General features: G+C 41.4%; 1 long non-coding RNA gene across 1 annotated transcript; it reads right to left on the bottom strand.

The window, feature by feature from the left end:
* Nucleotides 1-5,628: 5,628 nt before the first annotated feature.
* Nucleotides 5,629-10,676, bottom strand: LOC309844952. The gene is made up of 3 exons (XR_014300974.1): nucleotides 10,115-10,676; nucleotides 9,397-9,505; nucleotides 5,629-5,880 (listed from the first exon to the last, which is right to left on the bottom strand). It is a non-coding gene; the product is annotated as an uncharacterized lncRNA (long non-coding RNA).
* Between the last annotated feature and the right edge of the window lie 13,251 nt (nucleotides 10,677-23,927).

Raw genomic sequence — 23,927 nt, 5'->3', positions numbered from 1 at the left:
AAGAGAAGGGATGCTCTCCAACATGCATAGGAGCTGTGTCCCTGGGGATTTGGGCCAGAGGAGAGTTTCCCAAAGGGCAAAGCCCAGAGACCAAAATGACAAGGGGCTTTTCAAAGAGAAATGCAGGATGGGGCACCTGGGTGGCTCAGTCGTTAAGGGTCCACCTTTGGCTCAGGTCATAATCCCAGAGGTCCTGGGATCGAGTCCCACATTGGGCTCCCTGCCCTGCGGGAGGGAAGCCTGCTTCTCCGTCTCTTACTCCCCTTGCTTGTGTTCCCTCTCCCACTGGGTGTCTCTCTGTCAAATAAATAAATAAACAAAATCTTTTTGAAAAAGAGAGAGAGAGAACAGCAGGATTTCATTAAGGAAATTTTTCCACCTCTAGAGAAGATACTCTTTGCCCTTTTTGTCCAGCAAGATCTCAGCGCTGCTCTAGACAAGTGATTCTGTAGGTTTCCCATTCTTTGCATGTCCAAGTAGGAATCTTTCTTATGGTTTTCCTGATTCTATTTCCTGGCTGTATGTCAGGATATTTGCACTTGTGTGTGGGACTTGGCGACTGGAGGCACGGCAGTCAACTCTGCGTTGCTCACTCTTGGAAAGGACGTGTGTGGGATGAAAGAGACAGGGGATAACTGAGTTATATAAATACGTCATGGTAGAAGCTACTTAGGGTACCCTAGTGTTCAGCATCCCTTCATTCCTTCTAATCATAGAATCAACCAAAATTTTAGCAAATACATCACTAATGAGGTAAAACTGAAATCTCTCAGCCTTACTTGGAGCCCATCGTGGCCACGTGACTCAGTACTAATGTTTACCTAATAGGCGTTTACCTGAAAAGGAATCTTCTTACTACAGAAGTTTAATCTGGATACTAATGAAGATGGCACTTGAACATTAGACCTAAACAATATAGGAAAGCATTATTTCTAGGAATCGTGGAATGAAAAATAATAAAAAATTTTTTGTCAGGATCAGGCAAGCTTTTGTTTAAAGCTGGTGAGAAGGAATCAGAGTACTTTTTCATAGAATTAATAATGAGCAAGATTAGTGACTCAGTGTAAATTGTATTTCACTATGTTTCCATAGTTCATCTAGTGGCTTTTTCTTATCTCTGATTTCTAGGCATATAGAAGGATCTCAGTTAACCTCTCTTGAATGGCAATCTCAGACAGGATAGGCAGCAAGATGATAAGCTTGCGAAAGCCTAAAATGATTATTCAGTTTGGTTGTGGAGCTGTAACCTGCCCAAAAGAAAGAGAAGAGAAGAAAGCATAGCAATATGATTTCTGAATGCATCACAGCAGTAACATATGCTCTCAGAAGGCATCAAAGAAAAAAAAATATGATATGCTTCCCTACAAGAAAATACAGCCAGTCAGAAGTGCTCTGCCTTGGAGAGCCATTTAAAGAATTTATTTACTTATTTGACACACAGAAAGAGAAATCACAGGTAGGCAGAGAAGCAGGCAGAGAGAGACGGGGGAAGCAGGCTCCCCGCTGAGCAGAGAGCCTGATGCAGGACTCGATTCCAGGACCCTGAGATCATGACCTGAGCCGAAGGCAGAGGCTGAACCCAGTGAGCCACCCATGTGCTCTGGAGAGCCATTTAGAGATCAACTGTACTTACTCCAGCATAACTCTGGATATTCCTATCTCCTATCTTAGTAGCTTCTTGAATTATTCTTCACACCACCTACTCCTCTAACAGTCCTGGTAAAAAGAATGGCCTCTGTACTGTATTTTTAGGAATGTTTGTCCTCCAGTAATGGTGAGAAGCCTGCTATAGAGTTGAACATTAAGCATCTGTCCAACATGCTCATCATTCAACCTCGCGGGAGCTCGACCAGCCATTTCCCAAAGCTCCACACTCTGAATGGATACTGTTGTGCAGAGCAATCAGCTCTTTGACTACAAAGCAGTAAGCTGAAACTTACTTTCAATTAGAAGGGGAAAAACCCTAACGTGCACTTTAAGCCTGATGCATTTGAACAGGGTTTGGATTCAAAGGCACATATGTCCAGCCTAGAATGACCATTCATTCTAGCTGGCTGTTGTCCCCCAGTAAGAAAAACAACCTGGGGTGGGGCCAGAGGCTTATAACTTTATATGAAAAATGATACGAAGGAAGCCATTACACCTATAAAAAGTGCTTGGACTCCAGTCTTTTTTAGGGAGTGGCTAAAATAAAATATTTCATTTGGCAATACCAAGTAAAAATCCTAGGGAGGGTGTGGTGCATCTGGAAGTCTCAGCCAGTGCTGGTTCAAGTTGCAACCAATAGGTTGGTTTTGAAAAACTTCCACTTTTGATTAAAATGAATACATCCATACATACCCCACGACCCAGAAATTTCACTCCATGGTATACACCCAATAGATATGCATACAAAAGTGCACCAAAAGATATGACAATTTTTAAGTGATAAATTTATTTTTTTGCATTGGCAAAGAAATGAACATATTGATTTACAATTTCCTTGTATAATGCAATCAGTGGAAAGCAAATTGGAGGTATTATTTGCTTTGTGCTTTGCCACTTGTGTTTTTCTCTGTCATTATGATGTGAATGGCAGCTGACTTATTTGACAACACCAGTCCCGAATTAAGATGTCATTTTCAGCACAGAATGGACTATGATATTTGCACATATTTCATCCTGTCTTCATCTCTTCGGAATGATGATTTCCAATACATTTTCTTCCTAATGCCAGCATGAGAATTCAGTAGTCATAATGTTTTCTAGAACCTCTGAAAAAAACTGGCTTTTGATGTAGTTACTTTGACAAAGTCCATTTTCTTTAGAGGGATTATTTTTAAGGTTATTATGATAAAAATGAAACTATTAAAAATGCTTGATCATAAAATGCATTTCCATACTGATTACGAACAGTACTGAATTAAAATATTATTCCCGCAAATTTGCTGTGACACAGTCTGTTTTAATAATTCATGAATTAAGATTAATGTTGATGTTATCCAAATTATTCTGGCTAATGTCAACTCCCAAGTAAACAAATAAACAAGAATGAGATCATTTCAGATTTCCTAATTATCCAACATCGGCATTAGCGTGTGCTGGGATGTATTTTATAAGATCTTTCCTCCCAGGGGACTGATGATCCCTGGATTCAGTGGAACAAGAAAGACAGGAGATGGCCCTCAGCTCCTTAGAATGGTCAAAGGAAAAGATGAGTGGGGACAAGTAGTCACTGGAACATGGACCCACCAAAGATGCTAACAGGTGGAAATCCCTCCTGACCTCTTCCTTTTCCAATGAACTGGAAATAGCAGCTGAATAAGGAGTCTTTAGCAACTGTATCTTCTGGAAAACAGTCTTGCTTAATGTTTTAGGTGTTTATTATGCATCACGGAGCTCACGTCAGATAGAGTTCAGGGAATAAGATGAAAAAGGCAGGCGGGCAATTAAAGTGAGGGGGACTGTGACTGTCTCCCTCATCTTAGAAGGATCCGATGCTTGGAAAGGGAGATCGTGGTGAAAGCTGATGCCAAGGCTCATTCGTATGATCTGTCTCTAGCTTGCTGCTTCTCCCTGCCCTCTGCCTATGGAAGGAGTCCCGGAGGTATTTATTATCAATGTTATCATTTTTTTCAGACACAAATTACCTCAAGGCGTCAGTGAAGTTGGAGAGTTTGTGGAATATGAAAAACAGAACGAGTTGCTAGAAAGTGTGACCCATTCTGGGTGGAGCTGCTGTGTTTTTCGATTCAGGGCTGCTGCATGTGGTTTCCTCACCCATCTGTCTACGGGTTGAACCCACTTCTCTATGGATGGTAAACAGTAGACAGGCAAATATAGACTTGACCATGTCCGAGCACCACCTTCAAAAACCAGAAGCCACACGTCCGATAGCGAGACCTGTCCGTGGAGTCAGGAGATGCCCTCGCTGGCGAGGTCTGGGGTGGAGGTAAGAGGTGTGCTAGAGACCACGGGCCATTTTGGTGTCAATACACAACACCACCATGATAGCTTTGTGTTAAGGAAGGAAGTAAAATCCAGAAGAAGTGTCTCTGTGGTCACCAGGGGAAGAAAATGGTTGAATAATCCATTTGACTACTATTTGACCTGGAGACAGGTAACATGAGTAAACACAATACAAACCACTATCCCTAATCTAAACCACATTAAATGTGTTTAACACGGTGGTTGGCTAAAATGGCACTGTGGCAAATCCTGGCCATTGGTTGCCCTGTGCATGCGAAGTATACAGCCCCTGGTTTTACGCAGGTCACACCACACTTAGCCTTGGAATTTTTATAGGTGCAGCCTGCTGTATGTAAGTATGTGGTATGCACGATGATCTCACGTGTTCAGAATCAGATGGGAATTAACAAAAGCTAAGTGTTCAGAGCAGGGGTATTCTCGGGTTTGGGCCTCATCGTTACATGGGCTGCTGGGATTTAAGGGGTTTCATCAGACTGCTAATGCTGCTGCTGCTGTTGTTTTGGGGAGACGCCCTGCCTGTAGATCATGGCATACTTGCAGGCTAACGTGTGCAGGCTATGGGGCCAGAGAGGGAGGAGTCTGGGGGCTCTCTGCCTGTGCTCTAGGCTACAGCAGATCATGGCTAGATTGGTGCTTACAGAGCCCAGAAGGCAGATTTGACATGTAATTTCCATTTTTAGATAAGAGAATAATACTTTGGGGGGTCAGTTTCCCAGGCAAATCATGCAGAGATAGAAGCTCTCCAGACCAGCAGAAAACATCTGTTGTCCAATTGGAGGCATAGATTCTGGTGCTGTCCGTCTGGGTGGGTCGAGGCGCCCGTGTGGTCGGGGCAGAAGGAAAAGAAGCTTTGCTTTTCCTGAACATCTGTAGCCATCTCTGAATACAAGATATCAAGAGTATCCTGGTGTACACACACACACACACACACACATTTTGTTTTGTCACGGAGAAATCACCTTTATTTTCTGGTTATAAAAATGTAACCTGGGGCACCTGGGTGGCTCAGTGGGTTAAGCCGCTGCCTTCGGCTCAGGTCATGATCTCAGGGTCCTGGGATCGAGTCCCGCATCGGGCTCTCTGCTCAGTAGGGAGCCTGCTTCCCTCTCTCTCTCTCTCTCTCTCTGCCTGCCTCTCTGTCTACTGTGATCTCTCTATGTCAAATAAATAAATAAAATCTTAAAAAAAAAAAATGTAACCTAATTTACGTGCCCCTCACCACCATAATCTCAATTGATACTGCAAACTAAAGAGAAAAAGACCCCGCTCCTGGAAGCCTCTGAAGTAGTTCCAAGGCTGGTTGAAGTTCTCTTGAGAAGGCAACAAAAGGGGGTTTAATATAGAAGAACACGGAGCAGGCCTTGCCCCAAACCTCCTCTTCGCAGAAGCTGCTGTATTTCCTCCTTCATCTCTTCCCAGCCTCCAGCCCAATTCCTGCTCTTACTGTTACTCTCCTTTTCGCCCTTCAACATGATCGAGCCCCAAAGCAACAGAAGCAAAGAAGCAAGCGATAACTGGCTGAGCTGAGGGGAGAGCCTTGCCTCCTCAGAAGGGTGAGGGAGTCCGGAGGATTGCGAATCAGATAATTTAGTTGTAGTTATTTTATTGCTCTCATAAATTGTCTGTTTCCTAAGGCAGCCGTCATAAATTACCGCAAACTTGGTGGCTTAAAACAACAGAAATTTATTCTCTCACAGCTCTGGAAGCAGAAAGCCAGAATCAAGGTGTCGTCTGGGTCACATTCACTCTGAAGACTCGAGGGCAGACTCTTTCCTGCTCTTTCAGATTCTGGAAGCTCGAGGTCTTCCTTGGCTCATCGCCAATCCTTCACTAGGCCTCCTTCACTGTCTTTTCTTCTCAGAAGGACACTTGTCACCGGATTTAGAGCACGCCCCATTAACGCAGGATGATCTGATTTCGAGAGCCATAGTTACATCGGCAAGAATTTTTTTTTGAAATGAGATCACATTCACAGGTACAAGTGAACCCTACAACTCAAATTTCCTTGTATAACTGTGCACAGAGTGAAAGCCTGGATGGAGTCCGAGCCCTGCATCAGGCTCTCTGCTCAGCGGGGAGCCTGCTTCCCACCCCCCCACTGCCTGCCTCTCTGCCTACTTGTGATCTCTATCTGTCAAATAAATAAGTAAAATCTTAAAAAAAAATAAAAAAACCATACAATGGTGATCAAAATAGGCAGAGTGTAGTGGAAAAGCCAGAACATTAAAGGAAAATTATATCACATTTCAAACAGTCAATCATACTGAGAGTAGTAAGGAAGCTAGTCTGAAATCTGAGGGAGAGTAGGATAGGCGGGCCTCACAGAAGATGCTCTACAAGAAGTAACATTTAAGCTAGACCTGAAGAATAAGTAGATGTTATCCAGGCAAATAAGCGTCATGAAAAACTGTTCCAGGGGAAAGAGTAACAGGGGTAATGACAAAAGGTCCTTCCAGAAAATGTTTCATATTTCAGGAATTCAGAGAAAGCTCCTGTGCTAAATGCTATTATTTAGCCCATATGTAATTAAAAAAAAATTTTATTTATTTGTCAGAGGGAGAAGGAGAGAGAGGGAGAGCACAAGCAGGGGGAGAAGAAGGAAGAGGGAGAAGCAGGCTCCCCGCTGAGCAAGGGACCCGGGGAACATGACCTGAGCTGAAGGCAGCCGCCGAACCACTGAGCCATCCAGGTGTCCCTAGTCCATATGGAATTTTTACTTTTTCTTACTTTTACTTTAAAAAGTAAAAAAAAAAATTTTACTTTTTCTTTTTACTTTTTCTTATTCTTAAAATCAGAATTCTGATTTTATTCCAAGGAGAAAACCATCTAGGTTAAAAGATAAAAAAAACAAACACAAAAAATACTACATGTTTTTGCTTGATGTTGGGGTCCGTTATCAAAGGAACGAGACTGAGACCAAGTGAAAGTTATGCAAAGCCTTGTTCTATGCCAAGCTTTATAAGTTAGACTGACCGACCAGGGGAACGAGACAGAGACAAAGTGAAAGTTATGTGAAGCTTTATTGTATACCAAGCATTAGAAGTGAGACCGACCGGCCAGGGCCCCCTCCAAAGAGAGTGACCCCCTCCCGATCTCACAAGCTGGTTTTATAGGGCATAACCGCAGACCCAAGGTATGTGGCTTATATTGTTAAGGCGTTTACTCCCGGAATCGATACCTGGAGCCATACCAAGAACTACAGGGGCGTTTATTCCCGGAATGAAGTCCGTAGATGTAAACAACACTATGGCTACCTAGGCAATATGGAGTCACTCTGGCTAAGCAGGCCCTAACAGTTAAGAGGTTTTAACATTAAATTGGCCCTAACACTTGACTTACAGTTAAGGCCCATTTGGCAGAGTTCTGGCCAGGGAGACGTAAGCAGATGTTTAGGTGATTTGGGTAAGTTTTACTCTCCTGCTACAGATTCTATCTCTTTTCCTTGTTGCTTCCTCCTTTCTCGCCTATCTGGAATATGGATGATTCCTACCTGGAATATGGAGATGAAGCAGCCATCTTGAAACCATGAAGTAACCATAAGGAGAAAAGCCCGAGCTGTGGGTGGTAGGGTTGAAAGACACAATAAGGAGCCTAGGAGGTTGATGATATCCTGAGCCAATGTTCTAACCCTGAAATGTCTACTCCTGGATTTCTTTTTTATTTTTTTAAGATTTTATTTATTTATTTGACAGGCAGAGATCACAAGCAGGCAGAGAGGCAGACAGAGAGGGAGGGGAAGCAGGCTCCCTGCCGAGCAGAGAGCCTGATGTGGGACTCGATCCTAGGACCCTGAGATCATGACCTGAGCCGAAGGCAGAGGCTTTAACCCACTGAGCCGCCCAGGTGCCCTACCCCTGAATTTCTTGATATGGTAAGTAATAATGGGCCCTCCCTCCAATTTCAGTGATTTGGGGTCACTAGTTACATATATAGTTGGATGTAATCTCATCTATACAGACGCTTGGTGCATTGTGTGTGAAGATTTAAGGCTGACAAGCAAGCAGAAACAAGATCAGTGGAAGACCTTAAAACATGTTAAAGAGTTTGGACTTTATCCTAGGAGCCTTAGGGATACCACTAAAAGATTTTAGGGAAAGAAGCCAGTCATCACATTTGCATAATAGAAAGTTTCCTTGGCTGCAGGGTAGAGAATGCACTGGAAGGGGTAAGAATGGAAGCAGAACCACCATTGAAGCTGGCAGCCGTCCAGACAGGAACAGTAAAAACTAGAGTAGCTGCCTTGAGGATGGAGAGACGTGAATAGTCCTGAGAGATACTGAAGTAGGGACTTTGCATACGGCTGGATATAAAGGGTGAGACAAATAGATGAATAAAGGTGATGGCAGTTTTCTGGCTTAGTCGGCTGAGCGAGCGGTGTTGTCATTTCATGAGAGAGAGAGTATGGAAACAGACAAGCTCTGTGGGAGGAACATGAGCTTGGTTTTGAGTGTTCTGAGTCTGTGATGTCCATGAGCTCATGTGAACGTTAAGTGCTGGCAACACAGATCAGGAGCTTAGGCTGTGTCTCCAGCATATAGATCTGGGAGTCGTCATCATTGAGATGATATTTGAGATGATATTCGGAATGGTAAGAGGAAATGTGGAAGCCCTAAGAGGTCTGTAGAGAAAGAAAAAGTGAAGGTCAAGGTCAAAAGAATAACACTTAAAAAATTTTCCCTACTTGGGGCGCCTGGGTGGCTCAGTGCGTTAAGCCTCTGCCTTCAGCTCAGGTCATGATCCCAGGGTCCTGGAACCGAGCTCTGCATCGGGCTCTCTGCTCAGCGGGGAGCCTGTTCCCCCTCTCTCTCTGCCTGCCTCTCTGCCTACTTGTGATCTCTCTCTCTCTGTCAAAAAAATAAATAAATAAATAAAATCTTAAAAAAAAAAAAAAGTTTCCCTACTGGAAAATAAAAGCTTCCAAGAACCCTCAGAAGAAAAGGCCAAAGAAGGAGGGAAAGGAAAACAAGACTGGACTGTGGTATCTAAGAAACCTGGGGGAAAGAAGAGTCTTCAGTCTCACAGCTGCTGAGTGATCAAGGGAGATAAAAATCCAAGCACTGTCTGTCAGATGCGGCTCTGACAGTCTTTTGCTGACTTCTGTGAGAGCAGTTACCGTGGGAGCTCAGGGGCTGAGGAGGGAGCATGAGGTGACATCATAGAAAGAGCTAGTACAGGAAATTCCTGAAAGAAGTTTGGCATGGGTTTTGGCTGTGCAGCCCCTAAGCCAGGGTCTCTGGCTCTCCCGCAGATTCAAAGAGCTATCTGACATTTTATATGTTCCCTTTCTGCTTAACTAAGTGGAACTGATTTATTTCATTTGTTGGCAGCTTCAAACCTCAACTGCTATGTGCAGACCAAAGTGTTGAAATTGAGGGTTTCCTGGAAGAAAAAATATGATTTTCTAATGCAATTACCTTTAATTCTTACCTCAGCGAGGGCTGTGATTCCAGAACATCGTGGATCACTCAGAAAGTTCCATCATCTCAGGACAGTCTCCAGAGTTCCTCTAGTAGATAATTTCTTATATCTTAAAAATCTAAGAAAGAACCAAAAGTTTCCTCCTTCCATGTGTGAAATGTTTTGTTGTCAGAGCTCCTCAGGATGGCACACGAGAAATCTGGTGTCCTGGTTTCATTTAGTCACTCAAAGTTATGTCAGAAGATGCACAGGGAAAACCAACCAAATTCAAATTTTAGTGTTCTATGTATTTGATTAAATAATTTGTAGTGTGTTTAGCACTCACCTCATGAAGGAAGATAACATGCAGTGAGATCTATTGTAACAATGGTAAAGAACATTTTCCATTTTCTACATTATTTTATAAATAGGTATCAATATGTATCTCATTTCTCCAGAGCCTAGCACAGTGCTGGCAAGAATAGACTCTATAAATATTGTACATATGTGCAGATATACTCTGCCTTTGTACACATTCATGTTTAATTCCCAAGACATAAATATCAGGCTGCAAAAGGAATTCACATACATAACACTGTCTGTGTTTATGCCAAAGTTTTACCAGTCACAGGGGCGTTCAGCTTGGTAAGGAGTCCGAATTTTCAGCCTGGATTAGAATGTATACAAACACAGCTGCCCAAACTGAGATCTCTGTCTCTGTCTACTGGCACAGAGGATTGCCAAATACCTTTGCTTCATCCTTGTTTAGTCCTCTTCTTTGATGTTGCAGCAGCACAATTTTTATACTTTATTTGGAGTGAATTATCTGTGAGATGAAAACACATAGTGGACCCAGTCCTAAACTGAAACCCACAAGGCATGTTGCTTTGGGGAGCCTTGCGTATGTAACTGAAGCTAGCTCATGTTCTTTATTTCCTTGTCAACCAATCACTCTTCAGATGGCCTGACATCTTGATACCAAAACTCAAGATCTGTTAGAGCCTGATGGTATTTGCCCTTTGAAGTAGAAGAACTGTAAAAAATTCAGTCAAATGTCTGTTCTTCCAAACACACCAGGAATTGTAGCATATCCTGGAGAGCGGGAGTATAAGTTTTCGGTTTTGTTTTTACTACTATGAATGTGCTAGATTTCTATATCCTTGTATATGGGTGAGTGTGAAAATCTTCATAAAAGAAATATGATTGGGTCGACTGGGTCAGTCAGTGAAGCAGCTGCCTTCGGCTGGGGTCATGATCCTAAGGTCCTGGGATGGAGTTCCACATCTGGCTCCTTGCTCAGCAGGAAGCCTGCTTTTCCCTCTGCCTGCCACTCCCCCTGCTTTCTCTCTCTCTCTCTCTGGTAAATAAATAAGTAAAATCTTAAAAAAAAAAAAAAAAAAAGAAAGAAAGAAAAGAAATTGATTTACTTGCATGAGCTGATTAGTTTTTGAGAGATTGCTAATGGCCTCCTTTTTAAAAAAACCTGCTTAATAATTTTTGGTATATTCAGTTATACAGTCATCATCAAGATCAATTTTAGGACATTTTTATCACCATAGAGAGAAGCGCCAGACCCATTAGCAGTCCCATACCATTTTTTCCCATCCCTCTCTCTTCCCAGCCCCTAGGCAACCACAAATAGACTTTCTGTCTCTACAGATTTGCCCAAACTGGATATTTCATATAAATGAAATCATACAATAGGTGTTGTGACTCACTTCTCTCACTTGGCATGTTTTCAAGGCTCATCCATGTTACATAGTATGCAACAGGATTTCTTTATTCTTATTGCCAAATAATATCCCTTTGTGTGGATACACTACATTTAGTTCATCCATTCACCCTTTGATGGACATTTGGGTGGTTTCCACCTTTTGACTATTATGAATAAGGCTGCTTGGAACATTCATATACAAATTTTTGCATGAACGTGTTTTCATTTCTCTTGAGAATCTGCCCAGAGCTGGAACTGCTGGCTCCTATGGATATTCTGTTTAACCTTTTGAGGAACTGCCAGAGTTTTCCAAAGCAGCTGCACTGTCGTGTGTCCCTAGCAGCAGCTGCATATGACTTTTTAATCTCCAAATATTTACATATTTTAGGAATTCATTGAAACTTTCAACTTCTGTATCCAATAATATAATCTTTAATGTTTGAGTAAAATAAAAGCAAACAGAATGTCTTAATTGTTTGGAAATTGTTATTTGAAATCCAAAATATTAAATGGTAATTGATTTTTAGAGGCCTGATTTTAATACCCCGTTTCTTCAAAGAGGGAAACAATATTTTTGCTATATTATGTATAACCATACTTTGCAATTTTACAAGTTGTGTATGACCTTCAGAAGATTGCATTATATTATACTTTTCATTCCTTCATTACAAGCTAATCGAATGCCCTTCACTAACCTCTGACTAAATAAATGGAAACCCCACTTACTGATAAAAAGCAGGAAAAAATTAGAAAATAATAACCATGTTCATTGTGTATAATTTCCTTTTAAAATAGAATATGTAAAATTATTTTCCAAGTGTATTTCCCATTTATACATATGAATAAACAGAACTAAAAATAGGTCTAATTTTACTCTAAGATACAAAACATTACATTTTAAGTTGATCTTCTGATACTAATAGTTTGACAAATATTGTTAGAATCAAATGTTAACATATTTTGGTGGATCATTTATACTTTCTCTGTACCTCTGTTTTAGAATGAAATAAAAAGTTTTTTCTGGTTTGAGACAAAAAGGGTAGGATTGGGTTCTATTTTGTTCTATATTACAAGCAGGATTTCAAATTGAATACTATTTATCTTTGTAATAATTCACATGCACAGCTTTCTAATATTTCAGGTCTTTTGTGAATTGTCCTACTAAATTTAGTATATAGACATCATGGAGACAAGTTTAATTTCAGCATTTTAGAAATGTTTGAGAACCTAGCGTGTATACTATTTCTGTGTAATGTCTTAAGTTATAACAGAAGTGATTTCTCAGTTTATGAGGATGATTTAATTTTTAGATTTCTGTTGAAGAATATTGACTCTCGGGTTTTTTTTTTTTTAATGTTTTATTTATTTATTTGACAGAGAGAGAGAGAGAGGCAGGGAGAGAGGGAATATAAGAGGGAGTAAAAAAGGGAGAACCAGGCTTCCCCCTGGGCAGGAAGCAGGAAGCGGGACTCAATTCCAGGACCCCGGGATCTTGACCTGAGCTGAAGGCTGACACTTAACGACTGAGCCAGTCAGGTGCCCCTGATTCTGTTTAATAAGCCATCCAACACACTTTCAATTTATGTCACAGAGAGTTATTAGTCTAAAGAACTTTTGAAGACCAATTGGTGATACATGTGGCATCAAGAAAGCCCCAATTTTCTACTAAAAGGCACTGCTATATCTTAAAATAGAGGATAGCAGGACAGTCCGTCAACACCAGTTGTTTCTCTATGAGTATTAACCTTTAAACTTGATTGCATTTCCCCTGATTTCATTGAAACCACATCTGGATATGCCTTAAGACTATATAATCCTTTTGGATTGAGAACACCATAAATTTGCTACCAACTCTCAATAGATTCCAGACTGCTAGTTATTAATCCTCAAATACTCTATGTTCATGATAAATGAAGCATACTAAGAATTAATGTACTAAAAACAGAAAGTATACATTCAAAACAAGCACATATTGAATTTCCTCATTTTTTTGCTGCCCTAATATGCTACCCTGGAAACTTTATGAAATAACTTCCCTTCCATTTTCTCCCCATCCCAGAATTGAGTCAGCAAGTGGTCACAGAGAGAGCTCTTACCTGGAGTTAGCTAAGTTACAACTCCAAAACACTAGCTTAGTGGAGCGCCTGGGTGGCTCAGTCAGTTAAGTGTCCCACCCTTGATTTTGGCTCAGGTTATGATATCAGGATCATAGGATCAAACCCTGTTGGGCTCTGGGTTCAGCAGGGAGTCTGTTTCTCTCTCTCTCTACCCCTGTCCCTCTGCCCCTCCGTTCCTCCCTCGCAAGTTCACTCTAAAATAAGTAAATAAATCTTAAAAACAAAACACATACACACTAGTTTAGTGACCCTAGGCAAATAAATCACTTAACTTCACAGACCCTCAAGTTCTTCATTTATAAAGTTGGGACAAATCACACAGATCTTTCTTATAAGGCAGTTTGGACGATAATTGATGAATGGGGAAAACCCCTTTTAAAAATAAGTTTGTAGACTGTAACTGCTCTTCATGTGTTTATTTAACAAATTAATATTTATAAATGTTAATAATTTATCAGATATCAAATCTGATAAATTAAAGAGTTTGTTCATTAAATTACTCACATTGGTGAGTAACTTTTTTTTAATTTATTTTTTATTTTCAGCATAACAGTATTCATTATTTTTGCACCACACCCAGTGCTCCATGCAATCCGTGCCCTCTATAATACCCACCACCTGGTACCCCGACCTCCCACCCACCCCCCGCCCCTTCAAAACCCTCAGGTTGTTTTTCAGAGTCCATAGTCTCTCATGGTTCACCTCCCCTTCCATTTTCCCCCAACTCCCTTCTCTTCTCTATTTCCCCATGTCCGGTGAGTAACTTTTTTTTTTGAGCCAACATTTATTTTTATTAAAAGATTTTATTTATTTGACAGAAAGACATAGCGAGAAAGGGAACAGAAGCAGGGGGAGTGGGAGAGGGAGAAGCAGGTTTCCCGCTGAGTGTGGTGCCCAGTGCAGGGCTTGATCCCAGGACCCTGGGATCATGACCCGAGTGGAAGGCAAATGCTTAACGACTGAGCCACCCAGGTGTCTAATAGCCAATAATTTTATCTCTCTTTTAATAGGTCAGACATGATGCTGCATCTTGGCTCATTCTACCATTTTTATGCCCCAAATCTCAACAGTTTAGAATAATTTTTAACTCTAATTACTTATAACTAAAATGCTTTCAGGAGGGGCTGCTGGGTGGCTCAGTCAGTTAAGCATGTGCCTTCGGTTGAGATCATGATCCCAGGGTCCTGGGACTGAGTCCTGCATCTGGCTCCCTGCTCAGCCGGGAGCCTGCTTCTCCCTCGCTCTCTCTGCTTGCCACTGTGCCTACTTGTGTTACCTGTTAAATAAATAAAATATTTTTTTAAAAGTAAAAAATAAAATGGTTTAGGTAATAAGTTCTGTGATCTTCAGGAAGCCTAAAAATAAAGGTAAGCATGTTCAAATAAAATACTATTTTTAGGTATGAAATCATATAAAATAAAGTACTAGTTTATTTAGCATTGTTGGTGTTATGCATAGACTAACTTCATTCATTGCCCCCAAAAACAAGCCAAGGAGGAAATAAGGCACAATGAAGACCCCGAGGCACACTTAATTTGCTTATTTTTTTCACTCTCCCAATATTTTCTTAAGGCCTGGATCAGTTGACAGGTGTGGGACTAGAAGAATGTTTAAGAACGGTTGTTTGGGTCTTCCTCCGATCTGGTACCACCTACAGAGGGCGCCATTTCAGTCCTGTCTCTGTTCTCCACTGTAAACTGGTTCTACTTTGGCCCCACGGCAGGGCGTGCCCTACATTTCCATCGAATGAAAGGAAGACTAGTGTATCCGTGTTGATTCTATGTAGCTGACCCGTAGCAATTCCTTCCTGGACCTCCACGCCCTCTTTCATTTCTGCACACAAACATCACAATATTCAGGCAGCCTAGCTTGGGTAGTATGCGTCTAGTTGCTCTGCTAAATCCGTTAGAGCCCTATGACACGCTTCTCACCTCATGTATCAGTCTCTAGCACAGGTCAGTCTCCTCTCCAAATGATTTTAACTCCTGTTTTCCTGTCAAGCCATTTCTCTGCTACCTTATTTAGGACTTCTGTTACCTCTATTCCGGGGTCCTAACAAACTGCCTGACTAGTCCTACCTGCTCTATTTTTTTTTTTTTTCTTAGATTTTGTTTATTTATTTGAGAGAGAGAATGGGAGAGAGAGAGAGAGAAGCGGGCTCCCTGCAGAGCAGGGAGCCCGATGTGATACTTGATTCCAGGACTCCAGGACCGTAACCTGAGCCAAAGGCAGTTGCCTAACCAAATAGCCACCCAGGCACCCCATGCCCCCTGCTATTCTCAACCATTTTTTGCCAGGGTAATCTCAAAACACAGATCTGAAATTGGTTGTCTTCAAATTAAAAAAAAAAAAAAAAATCTTTGACTATTCATTCTGCAATTGGTGGAACCTACCTCAAGAGCTGAGGGTACAGGAAGGTCAGAGAATTTATTTTTCAACAACTGCCTCAGAATCAAATATTAGGTTAGCACGAAGACCACTGTTTGTCTCCTGGGGCCTCCTCTCTCTGCCTGAATGATCCCATAACCATGGGAACTTAAAGAGCCAGCCTTATCTGTAAATACTTTGTGATGATAGAGTCAAGGATAATATGAGTCGCCTCCTTATTGGCCTTTCAGCCCTTTGTTTTGGTCTGTACTGCAGTGTTACTGTTCCAGACAAGACCAACTCTCCGTAATGTGATTATTGGTCAAGATCTCTGCACAGCCCGCAGTAGTTCTGACGTCTTGGAAGAGTGAGCTTACATCTGGAGGAAGTCCACCCTGCTAGGAAGGCAGGATGAGGACAAACTTTTGCATTCATCCACAGCATGCACCAGAACTGGGCCTTTCTCCCATCTCCGTTCAAACCCCGCTGTTGAGTCCAGGTCCCACGGCAGACCCTTGCCCCACTTCTCAGAAGTTCCCACTTGAAGCCCCTTCCTGCTATATAGCCTTTGACTGAGACCATGTCAATCTGAAAAAAAGAAGATTCAGAAACATACAAGGTCTTTTATTCCTTTTCCACCCAAGAAATTCCTTGGCTTCAGACTCTGTTTTGTACCTTTCTCTAAGTAACAATTCCATTTGCAGTGGCAATACTGTTTACAAAAAAGGGCCCTATTCTGTCTCATTCCCTAGGCAATCTTTACCTAATTGTGTTGCATTTATTTCACTAAAAAGGGCATTTAAACTGCCTTTTTTCTTTTTTTATTTTACAACCAAAGATACGCCTCAAGGAAACTTACACTCATTCCCAGTCAGAGAGGCAGCTGGCAGCTTTTACATGGCAGATGTGTCTGGGTTAAAAAAATAATCAGCCTAATAAATCACCTTGCTGTGATAACTTCTGTACCAGCATTGTGCAAGGCATTGGAGATCAAAGAGTCTAGCAGGAGAATTAGACATGAAAACAGAATTTCAAAGTGATGGGTGCTTAAGGGGTGGTAGGTACACGAAACAAGGGAAAGAGGGATTTACTCTGACTGGGAAACTGAGAAAATCCTCACCAAGGAACAGGCTCCAGAACCTTGTATTGAACAGTAAACAGATCTCCAAGGGGACTAGGGGACAAGGGTTCGTGCAGGGCTGGAAGGGGGATGGACAGGGGACATTGTGGGCACTGTATTAAAAGGACAGAGGCATGAATGAGTGTGGTATGCTACAGAATACCTAAGAGAAATCGGAGCTCCATGTGGATGGAGCTCAGGAATGAGGGTGGGGAGGTGGGGAAGAGGGAAAAGTGGCCAATGAGGTAGAAAGCGGGTCAAAAAATCAGTAATCAAAGCTCTACAAAGTGGAGTATTACAACTTGGGGGAAACATGGAGGTGTCTGGAGGGAATTCAAATCTGTAGTGTAATGTGGTGCATTTTGCTGAAATATTAATTTTACTTTCTGATCGGAGGAGGGTAATTTTATGGGGATACATTTTTAAAATCTTTACACTAAAAATCTGTTTCTTTAGTAATAACTGGAGTTGTTTTATTGACATTTAAATAATGTTTGTTTTTTCCCACCTCTACTGATACTATTCTTTTTTTTTTTTAAGATTTTATTTATTTATTTGACAGACAGAGATCACAAGTAGGCAGAGAGGCAGGTAGAGAGAGAGAGGAGGAAGCATGCTCCCTGCGGAGCAGAGAGCCCGATGTGGGGCTCGATCCCAGGACCCTGGGATCATGACCCGAGCCGAAGGCAGAGGCTTTAACCTACTGAGCCACCCAGGCACCCCTCTACTGAAACTATTCTTTGGGAGGTCCTCAGTGACCTTCTGCATGGTAAGTAATTTTTGGAAAGTGACCAATGCATCCAAAAATTTGTTCAGTCCCAGTCCAATATCTTTTTTTAAAAAAGATTTTATTTATTTATTTGACAGAGAGAAAGATCACAAGTAGGCAGAGAGGCAGTTAGAGAGAGGGGGGAAGCAAGCTCCCCGCTGAGCAGAGAGCCCAACGCAGGGCTCCATCCCAGGACCCTGAGATCATGACCTGAGCCGAAGGCAGAGGCTCAATCCACTGAGCCACCCAGGCACCCCCAAGGAAGTTGGGCTTCCGCCATTGATGACTCTGTGGTATTATTACCCTACACCAAGTTAGTTCCAAAATCTCCATCCAAGACTTAGTAGAGTACCTGAGCAGAGTAGTAACTCCTTAAAGGGAAGTGATATTATTCTATTTCTTGATAGTTGTTACAAAGATGTGTTCACTTTCTTAGAGGTTACCAAGCAACACACTTAAGATTTCTGTGCTTTTTTATAAGCATTTTATGCTTTTTGAGAAAAAAAAAAGTAAGAATAAAAAAGAAAAAAGGAGCGGAAGGGGCACCGGGGTGGCTCAGTGGGTTAAAGCCTCTGCCTTCGGCTCCGGTCATGATCCCAGGGTCCTGGGATCGAGCCCCACGTCGGGCTGTCTGCTCAGCAGGGAGCATGCTTCCTCCTCTCTCTCTCTGCCTGCCTCTCAGCCTACTCAGCCTACTTGTGATCTCTATCTGTCAAATAAATAAATAAAATCTTTAAAAAAAAAAAAAGAACGAGTGGAAGATGTTATAAAAGAAAGATACTGGGGGTGCCTGCATGGCTCAGTGGATTGAGCCTCTGCCTTTGGCTCAGGTCCTGATCTCAGGGTCCTGGGATCGAGCCCCGCATTGGGCTGTCTGCTCAGTGGGGAGCTTGCTTCCCCCCTCTCTCTAACTGCCTCTCTGCCTACTTGTGATCTCTCTCTCTGTCAAATAAATAAAATCTGTCTCCTGGGGCCTCCTCTCTCTGCCTGAATGATGCCATAACCATGGGGACTTAAAGAGCCAGCCTTATCTGTAAATACTTTGTGGTGATAATAAATAAATTATTTTATTTATAAATAAATAAATAATAATAAATAAAATCTTTTTAAAAAAAGATATTGGACTGGGACTGAACAAACTTTTGGATGCATTGGTCACTTTCCAAAAGTTACTAACCATGCAGAAGGTCACTGAGGACCTCCCAAAGAATAGTTTCAGTAGAGGTGGGAAAAAAAAAAATTCAATTAAGTGTCAATAAAACAATTCCACTTATTACTAACGAAACAGATTTTTTAATGTAAAGATTTAAAAAATGTATCCCCATAAAATTACCAAATTACCAAAATTATTCAAGACTTTCTACTATCAAGGTCAGTTTTTTTTTTTTTTTTCCTTTCTGAATCTGCCTCATATCACAGAGCCCTGTGCTCTTGTTTGTTGATAAATTACCTGCTCTTTCCTTGGAACACATTTTGAGTCTTTCCAGTGCCTTTGCTTATGCTGCTCCTTCTTTCTTCCTGGAATACAGCTCCTTCTCCTGGCCTGTTCCTCCGGCCCACCTTCCTGCAGCACACGCAGCTCAGAGCCTTCCTGTGGGACTCTGCGTCAACAGCGACTTCTCAGTGAGGGGTGCCTGCTCCTCCTGACTGAAGGTAAGTCCAAGTCTTCGGACATTTTCATGACATTATGTGGACCCCTGCTACAGCCTTGATCTTTTCTGACATTGAATTTTCATATTAGTTTTACATCCATTTTATATCATTTTACCATTTTATATTGGCTTACTATTAAAATATCATCTCAAAGGAGGAACCATGGTATTTTGTACACATATCATTTTGTCAGTCATCACTTATATTTTTAACCATAAAAGAGTTCTCCACGCTCAGCAGCATGAACAGTCACTGATGTCATATATTTGGCAGCACAGAAGCATTCAGTATGCCACTCAGATGTGATCAAAGATTTCCTCCATGTCAACTGAAATGTAAATAAAGTAAGGAGTAAAAATTTAAAATAAAATAAAGTACAGGGGTGCCTGGGTGGCTCAGTGGTTAAGCGTCTGCCTTCAATTCAGGTCATGACCCCGGGGTCCTGGAATCGAGACCCAGGTTGGGCTCTCTGCTCAGCAGAAAGCCTGTTTCTCCCTCTCCCTCTGTCTGCCACTCCCCTTGCTTGTGCTCTCTCTTTCTCTCTGTTAAATAAATAAATAAAATCTTATAAAATAAAATAAAGTATAGAAGGCCCCTTCTATTTTGGGTTAGAGTTTAATTATAACTTCCGTATCACAACAGAAAGCTCACCTAGGTTTTGTAATATTCTCCATAGGCAACCAAAATATTATTTATAGAGTGAAAGAGATGTTGATATCCAAACACATGTGATGTATTTTAATTGTCTTCTTTTTCTCGATTAAACTTTTCTTTTCATCTATCAAGAACAATTCTCCCAAAAAAAGATGTTTTCCATTGGTACATGAGAACTCATAGAATGGAAGTGAAGATTCTACTTGACTTATAATTTTAAAATAAACCAAACCTCAAGCTGCTCTTAAATGCTAAATGTAAGGTAATAAAAAAGTAGTTTATTTTATTATTTGTCATCATAAACTAGTTATTTCTTCATCAGGATTAGTAAATTATGTTCAATTACCTGACTTATCCTTTGTCTTCCTTCTATATTATCACCTGCCTCACTTGGTCAACTACTCTAATGCCGCTCACACAGATACACACACTCACACACACATACACACACACACACATTAAGACAAAAATCAACTTGTGGTTTTCCAAATATCTGTTCCAGGACTAGGCTACTGCTCTACAAAAACTTTGTGAAATTTGTTTTTAAGCAAGTGAATTAACAAATCCATAAAATGAGCTAAAGAGTAATGTAACAGAACTTTTTCTTCTTATTTTCCCTAGGATATTAGGCCATAGTTTTTCTAAATTGTCCCAGTAAAATTACTTACTAAGGGGTTTTTTGCAAAGAGAACTAATCTACTGTTTATGTATATTTATAAAGCTTATTTAAAGATACCCTAAAGGGAACCTGGGTGGCTCAATCAGATAAGGGTCTGCCTTCGGCTCGGGTTGTGAACCCAGAGTCCTGGGATCAAGCCCCTCTTCAGGCTCCCTGCTCAGTGGAAAGCCTGCTCCTCCCTCTCCCTCTTGTGCTCCTTCCCTGGCTTGTGCTCTCTCTTTCTCTCTCTCTCTCTCAAAAACAAACAAACAAACAAAGAAAAAAACAAAAAAAAAATCTTATTAAAAAAATAAAGATACCTTAAACTGTTAGGATTTCTTTAATAATGGGGAGTATTTGAGGCACTGTTTTGACTACATACCGTTTCACCAGATCATAGAATGCTGTTTTGTGTTAATTAAAACACCCCAAAATGCTATGATATTCATTCTATTTTGGGTAATATCTAATTTCCCCTCACTAGCTCTACAAATGTTCAGTTTATTTCTTTTTTTATTTTTAAAGATCTTATTTTTAAGTAACCTCTACACCCAACATGGGGCTCAGACTCACAACCCGGAGATCAAGAGTCAGACAGTCCACTGACTAAGCCAGCCAGGAGCCCCTAGATGTTCAGTTTAGATTAGAGAATTTGAAATGAGTTATCTAATCCTTTATTCTGTGTTTGACAAAGGAGGGAGCACCTCAATTATATAGAGTGGTTCTAAATCATCATTTACGTATTTTATACAAGGCACATATGAATCCTTGACATTAAAGAGTAAGGACACATTTAGAGAAACTGAAAAGGGGAATTTCTGCCCATTCTTGACTCGTGGTAAAAATGTTTTTTATTCCTGGGGTGCCTGAGTGGCTCAGTCGTTAAGTTAAGCATCTGCCCTCGGCTCAGATTATGATCGCATAGTCCTGGGATCAAGCTCCACATCAGGCTCCCTGCCCAGCAGGAAGCCTGCTTCTCCCTCTCCCACTTCCCCTGGTTGTGTTCCGACTCTCGCTGACTCTCTCTGTCAAATAAATAAAATAAAATAAAATAAAATAAAATAAAAGTGTTTTTTATCCCTTATCTCAGAGGAACAGTGGCCAGTGTTAATGGAGTACCCTCTGATACCTGGGTTCCCACCCCCACCACAGGATAACTACCACTAACAAAACAAAGCAACAAATATTGGGTGCGAACAAAGAAATGAAAAAGCTGGAAACAGAAAAGTCAGGCTGAAACTTGAGCTAAAAGAGTGGAAACACGGATAGTTTGAAGGTAGGGGAAATTCTTCGTCTTAGAATGATAATTATTTACTGCCTCAAAAGTTGTAAAGATCTGAACACTGCTTTGGGTCCCTCTGCTCTTGGGATGGAGAAAACCACTTGAAGGGATCCATTAGTTACAAAAAACAGTAAGTACCTGATGGCTAGCCTGAGGAGTAGTAAAATAACAGTTAAGCTTAATGAAGATATTTTACATGGAGAAGCTAAGCATTCTGTTTTGTCATAATGGTGCATTCAAAGCTGTTTCTATAGGATCTGTTGCCTATTCAGTAATAGACAGGTACAAGTTGTTTTGTTGGTTTTTTCCTCTGTGTAGAATTACACCTTTAAAGTTATCACTTGTCTCTATGGACATCAGTTGATCCCTGTTTGAGCGATTATTCTTAGGATATGAAACATTCATTCAATAAATTCTGACCTCCTACTATGTGCCAGACACTACATAGGCACTGGGGGATAGACACATGACATTGACATCCTGTTTGCCTGCTAGAACTGTAATGGAAAAGGAGACAGACAGAACACACAATAAACAAATACAAATTCTAGGAAGAAGAAATAAAGCAGAGTAAGGGATAGAAAGTAGTGAGGGGGATGGGAGGTTGATCAGGGCAGATTCTTTATTTTTTAATTTTTTTTTAAGTGGGCTCCATACCGGGGTTGAATTCCCAACCCTGAGATCCAGACCTGAGCTGAGATCCAGAGTGTGAGGCTTTATCTGACTGAGCCACCCAGGTGACCTAGGGCAGATACTTTTTTTTAAAAAAATTTTTTTAAAGATTTTATTTACTTATTTGAGAGAGAGGGACAGAGAGAGCACAAACAGAGGGAGCAGCAGAGGGAGAGGGAGAAGCAGGCTCCTCGCTGAGCAAGGAGCCAGATGGGGGACTTGATCCCAGGTCTCTAGGATCATGACCCGAGCTGAAAGCAGTCACCTAACCAACTGAGCACCCAGACGTAGGGCAGATACTTTAGATAAAATGTTCAGGAAGGCCTCTCCCAGGAGTGACATTTGAGCCTGAGGGAAAAGCTTTCCCCTTTTCCCCCAAAAGCAGAGACACCACATGAGAGGACCAGGGGCACACTGGACACAGACTGAAGTGTGGCATGGTAAGGCAGCAGTAGGGTGGTAAGAAGTAATTCGATGTGGATGTATGTGTCCATGGGATGGATTAGATGTGGTGTATGAGGATGGCTCCCAGGTTCCTGCTCTGAGTAAGTAGGTGAATTGGGTGCTAATGTATAGGATGGGAAATTCTGAGTCTGAGGAGTAGGTTTAGGAATTGTTTGAGATGTTTATATTCATCTTAGTTGTGGAGTTTGGGGAATAGGTCCAGTTTGGAAACAAACTTAGGAGAGCAAAGGGTTTTTAAAGTCCTAAACATTGAGCTTTGGAGCATTCCAACGAGAAGACATGAATGTGATGGGGAAGATTACAATGTTCATGATAGAAGATAGAAACTTGAAAAGGACACGACAGGACAGGACTGTTGAAATCAAATATAACCCACAGTGCTTGTTTGGTTTTGATTTTGTTTTGGTTTTGGTCTGGCTTGTTTTTCTATTTTATTTTATTTATTTGAGTGAGAGCATGAGAGGGACGGTGGAGACAAGCAGACTCCCTGCTGTGGGGCTCAAGTACAGGACCTGCGGGATCACAACCTGAGCTGAAGGCAGACGCATCACCAACTGAGCTACCCAGGTACCTCAACACACAGTGCTTGTTAAAACAAGAAGAATCGGGACTCTTCTGTTCTGATGTGATAGTCTTACTGGGGTCCTATTGGACTAAACATTCTCACTGTCAATCATGTATGAAGAGGCAGGCCCAAGGCCAGGAAATAGGGACATAGAAAGTAGATCTTGGTTCTCAGCCTTACCGCCATCTTGGAAATTTCTGCACCATGAGGAGGAAGAAGTGAACGCACAGACTGAAGCATAAAAGAAGAAAGATGAGGCAGAGGTCCAAGTAAACCACTGGCTTGGGCACCCAGGGAACCACAAGAGCAGAAATAAGGAAAACCAGAGACCAGGGACGCTGGTACCAATTTTTGAACTGCATGCCTACTTTCTAGAGCTTGATTTAATGGATCTAGACCATCCATCACCATCAGATCACAATGACCACCTCTGAGAGACCTGACTTGTTCATACCAAAATAGTCCCTTTTGCTCCTTTGCTCTGGACCTGTGACTTCTGGGACTAATTCTGCTTTCATTTGTGGC

Source organism: Mustela nivalis (genome assembly GCF_964662115.1).
Source record: "Mustela nivalis genome assembly, chromosome: 12".
Lineage (NCBI taxonomy): Eukaryota > Metazoa > Chordata > Mammalia > Carnivora > Mustelidae > Mustela > Mustela nivalis.
This window is presented reverse-complemented; position numbering and strand designations above follow the sequence as displayed.